A 5,769-nucleotide genomic window follows, 5' to 3' on the forward strand; every position below is an offset into this window, starting at 1 on the left:
TCATGGGCGTCAAATGAGTCATTTTTTAAAAATATTTGTACATCTCTTTTCCTTTCCACCATTATTTACATCACTATGCTGTAATGATGCAAGAAGATTAGCATAAATGATGGGAAAAAGCTAATCTCAGGGTTACAGTAAAATGCAGGAAAAAAGTAAAACAACAAATTTCTTCAGCCCTCTTCTTGGCAAGGCTTCACTGTCACAAGTGGTGGCCGGTAGCAATTTGTCTCGTGGCCTTTTATCCTTCCTGTTTATGAAGGCTGGTCTGGAGAACTTGAGAGTCCTGGTATCGTTGTGAATCTCTGTCCCAGACAAAGCCCAGGGAGTTCACTCGTATCTTGCACTTGTATACTCTTAAGTCCCTGCTTCTTCCCCAATCTACAAACAAGAGTCAACTTTAAAAAATAAAATCTATCCAATGTATTAATAGGAACAGGGGTTATTTATATCAGGATGGGGTAATCTCAGATGATTCTGGGAAGAAGAGTTTGCCTTGTATCACTACCATGTGTCCCTGGGACTGCGTGATTTACTGGCTCTTCCAAGTGAGCCCAATTATGTTTTTTTATGATCAGTTCACTGGTGAACAATTTGTTTAGACTCTGATTATTTTCCAATCACCAATTAAAGGAGGAATGTCAGGAAGGTTAGTGGGCTCAAAATGGTGCATCTCTTGATTCAATAATTCAATCCACTTGATAGGAAAGAACATAGAAAATAGGTGCAGGAACAGCCATGAACATATCGTTCATAAACATGTGCCATGACTACCATCCATGGTTTATTTGTAAAACATCTGTTCTTTTTTCCAATTAGATATCTGCACTGCATAGGTTTTCCTGAATCTAAACAGGCAGGCTGCTCAAAAACCTGTTTGCTGAGGGTAGTTTGGGTAGTGTATTCATACCTTACCACTCTTACACACTGCACAAGTGGGAATAGGCTTTGTATTCTTAGGGTTAACATCTTCTGTACTGGTGATCTGCCCAACAGTTGTGTAGAGCACGAGACAAAACAAATGAACATCCTTTAATCGTATGATTGAGGAGCTTAACCCATCGTTTAAGCTGAACATTCATTTTCTCAATCAGGCCTGATGCTTGGGGTTAGTAGGGAATGTATAGCAACTAATGCACACCATTGTCGGATGTCCATTCCTGTACCTGCTGTCCTGAAAAATAGGACCCATTATCAGGCTGTATTTCAAGAGAGTCTCTCTTAGGATAAGAGGCTGTTCTGCCAGTCTGCTTTTACAGAAGGGATGGCCATCAAAAGACCAGAGTAGATGTTGACTGGTTAAAAGAGGTAGCTGAGGCCAGTTCATTGGCTATATTTAAGAGGGAGTTAGATGTGGCCCTTGTGGCTAAAGGGTATGGAGAGAAGGCAGGTATAGGATACTGAGTTGGATGATCAGCCATGATCATATTGAATGGCGGTGCAGGCTCGAAGGGCCGAATGGCCTACTCCTGCACCTATTTTCTATACAAGATATTTGTATTTTTGTTGCAGGGGAAGTGGTCCAATGTGGTCAACCTGCCAAACCTGTGCTGGGCCGTTCTCAAGCTTAGCGTGCAAAAGGCCATTTAAATCACAGATGATTCTTCATTTGTTGGCAGACTTCACACCGATGCACATTCAAACTTTGTCAAAGGGGAATGAAAATCCATGATAGCCCCTTCTGCAATGCCTTGAATTCCCAAATGTCTTGGGGTCTCATGTGCCGATTGTTCATGGGGCGGGGGCTGGGGGGCTACTGTTCTTCAATAGCTTCCAGTCTATGGTTGCACAATCTGGTGTTAATGTGTAGCATCATGTCAGATTCATCTTTCACGTGTGCGTCCAATTACAATAAAACACAAAGTGGAATAAGCGCTCAACCAAGAAAACCAAGCCCAAAGCCAAAAAGTATTATCTACCTGAATATACCAACTTATGCCAAGGACAATAACTATGGATTAAACAGCTACCTACGTGTTAATAAGCTCGTTAAAATAAACTGATCATGTAGATACACAGTAATGGTCATGTGTATCCACATGAACTAAAGTGGCTTTTTAGTTTATTTTATTTTCATGAGTACCAAGATACAGTGAAAAGCTGTTGTTGTGCACTAACCAGTAAGTGGAAAGGCAATACATTATTGCTATTGAGCCATTCACAGTATACAGGTAGATACATGATACAGGAAATAATGTTTAGTACAAGATAAAGCCAATAAAGGCCAAAGATAGTCCGAGGGTCTCCAATGAGGTAGATAGTAGTTCAGGGCAGCTCTCTAGTTGTGGTATGATGGTTCAGTTGCCAGATAAGGAAGAAACTGTTCCTGAATCTGGAGGTGGGCATTTTCGCACTTCAAAAGCCTTTTGCCCAATGGGCTACCTTTTTCAACCCTGCTGCTGCCCCTGTATGCTGTCATTGAAAAGGAAGCATGTTTTGAACGGGGCCCAAAACAGCAAGGGGCCTCTGAGACTGCCAGGGAAGCTGTCTCAGGCTTTGCTGCTTGTCCAACGTATGCGTCTCACCTCATTTCAACGGCAAGCCTTAGTAACAATCTGAGTTCCCGGCAGTGACAAAACAAGCCGCACAGTTCCTCTGGGCTTTTGGTCACGCAAGCTGCCAGATGCTACACACCTTTTGAAAGCTACAGCTACACTCCTACTGTTGGGTACTGTTAGGAACAGAAAATACAGATGGGACACAACAAAGTCCTATGTGACCAGACCTCCCTGTCATGACGTGGATCTCTATCGAGTAGGGAGAGCATAACAGAGCTCTAATGTTAAGTGGAAATGGTGCATTGCTGAAAGGGCTGCCAAAGGGTTGGATGGTGTCAGCGAAGTCCATGTGCAAGTCACTGATATCCCTCAGTCTGCGGATCCCAAATGTGCCGCTATTTCATCTTTTATGATTGACTCCAGCTTCTTCCCCACCACTGATGTCAAGCTAACTGGTCTATAATTCTGTTTTCTTAAAAAGTGGGATAAAATTAGCTACCTTCAGATCCACAGGAACTGATCCTGAATCTATAGAACATTGGAAAATGATCACCAGTGCGTCCACAATTTCTAGAGCCACTTCCTTAAGTACTCTGGGATGCAGACCATCGGGCCCTGGGGATTTATCAGCCTTCAGTCCCATCAGTTTACCCAACACCATTTCCTGCCTAATGTGGATTTCCTTCAGTTCCTTCGTCACCCCAGATCCTCTGGCCATTAGTACATCGGGAAGATTATTTGTTTCTTCCTTAGTGAAGACAGATCCAAAGTACCTGTTCAACTCATCTGCCATTTCCTTGTTCCCCATAATAAATTCACCCTTTTCAGTCTTCAAGGGTCTTAACTAATTTTTCCTCTTGCATACCTAAAGAAGCTTTTACTATTCTACTTTATATTCTTGGCTAGCTTACCTTCGTTCCTCATCTTTTCTCCCCGTATTGTCTTTTTAGTTATCTTCTGTTGCTCTTTAAACATTTACCCAATCCTCTGGCTTCCCACTCATCTTTGCTATGTTGTACTTCTCTTTTGTTATACTATCCCTGACGTCCCTTGTCAGCCACATTCGCCCCTTACTCCCATTGGAATCTTTCTTCCTCATTGGAATGAGTCGATCCTGCACCTTCTGTATTATTTGCAGAAATACCTGTCATTGTGGTTCCACTGTCATCCCTGCTAGGGTATCTTTCCAGTCAACTTTGGCAGATGCAGTTTAATGTGGATAAATGTGAGGTTATCCACTTTGGTAGCAAAAACAGGAAGGCAGATTATTATCTAAATGGTGTCAAGTTGGGAAAAGGGGAAGTACAATGGGATCTGGGGTCCTTGTTCATCAGCCAATGAAAGTAAGCATGTAGGTATAGCAGGCAGTGAGGAAAGCGAATGGCATGTTGGCCTTCATAACAAGAGGAGTTGAGTTTAGGAGCAAAGAGGTCCATCTGCAGTTGTACAGGGCCCTAGTGAGATCACACCTGGAGTATTGTGCGCAATTTTGCCCTGCAAATTTGAGCTATTCTTGCCATTGTGGGACTGCAGCGTAGGTTCACAAGGTTAATTCCCGGCATATGCTGAGAGAATGGAGTGGCTGGGCTTGTATACTCTGGGATTTAGAGGGATGAGAGGGAATCTTATTGAAACATAACATTATTAAGGGTTTGGACACGCTAGAGGCAGGAAACATGTTCCTGATGTTGGGCGAGTCCAGAACCAGGGGCCACAGTTTAAGAAGGGGTAAACCATTTAGAACGGAGATGAGCAAACACTTTTTCACATGAGAGTTGTGAGTCTGTGGAATTCTCTGCCTCAGAAGGCGGTGGAGGCCGGTTCTCTGGAAACTTTCAAGAGAGAGCTAGATAGGGCTCTTAAAGATAGCAGAGTCAGGGGATATGGGGAGAAGGCAGGAACGGGGCACTGATTGGGGATGATCAGACATGATCACATTGAATGGCGGTGCTTGAAGGGCTGAATGGCCTACTCCTGCACCTATTGTCTATTGTCAAACAGGACACAGCTCATTGTCTTGTAGGAGTTACCTATTCAATAGGGCACCACTGAGTGAACTGCCCATTGCTGAGGACATGCATGGTTTTGCTGTATGAAGGAACAGAAAGTGTTTTCCGAAGGGCTCCTTATCATTTTCTTCCAGCATCAGTTAGATCAAAGACATGATGCAGAATTGGCTATGATCCAACCAGTAATTACCCGTACTAATCAAGAACCTCTCAATTACCTCATGTCTTGGCTTCCACAGCCATCTGTGTAAATGAATTCCATAGATTCACATAGTGAAGAAAGCTAATGGCATGTTGGCCTTCATTGCGAGTGGGTTTGAGTTTAAGAGCAAGGAAGTCCTACTGCAGTTGTACAGGGCCCTGGTGAGACTGCACCTGGAGTATTGTGTGCAATATTGGTCTCCTAATTTGAGGAATGACATTATTGCTATTGAGGGAGTTCAGTGTTGGTTCATGTGAAGAAATGTACTTTGAATATTACCATTCATTAGAAACATAGAAAATAGGTGCAGGAGTAGGCCATTCAGCCCTTCGAGCCTGCACCGCCATTCAATATGATCATGGCTGATCATCCAACTCAGTATCCCATCCTTGTCTTCTCTCCATACCCCCTGATCCCTTTAGCCACAAGGGCCACATCTAACTAATTAGCAGGATAGGCTAGCCTAATGATAGCTGCAATTTGTTTTATTGATAGTTTGTGTTCAATACATCAATGCTGATGCCACTGGTAGAACATTGCAAACAAACTAAAGCCTTAATTGCACAGTCCCTAGAGGAAATCAATTCCATTGCTGCATTTTACATGTTTAGGGCAAGTTGACGTTTACTTATTTGGAAGCCCAAGCATTTCCAGCAGCCTTTAACTTGCATGTTAATGTTTTTTGGCAACGTATGGTGAAGTGTGCATGTACCCAGCCAAATGAATGAATATTCCTATTCCAAAGTGATTCATAAAATATGAATCGTGTGGATATATTTGGACACAGTATCAGCCATTCCATATTAATAAGAACACTACTGGATTCGATTTTTTGATCAAGTAAACCACAGTATTACAAATATTACTCAATGAGCAAATTAAGTCCATTACTTTTAAACACTTTTAAATGAACATTTACAAAGATATTACTAAATAATATAATTATTTTTGTTTAATGATGGGCTCAACCTGTCAATACCATGATTGAGCATCAAATATCAAACCATTTTGGTCATAATTTTTCAGGTCAAGAAATAAGTTTCATGTACAGGATCAAGAA

Source organism: Leucoraja erinacea, chromosome 17 (assembly GCF_028641065.1).
Source record: "Leucoraja erinacea ecotype New England chromosome 17, Leri_hhj_1, whole genome shotgun sequence".
Classification (NCBI taxonomy): Eukaryota; Metazoa; Chordata; class Chondrichthyes; order Rajiformes; family Rajidae; genus Leucoraja; species Leucoraja erinaceus.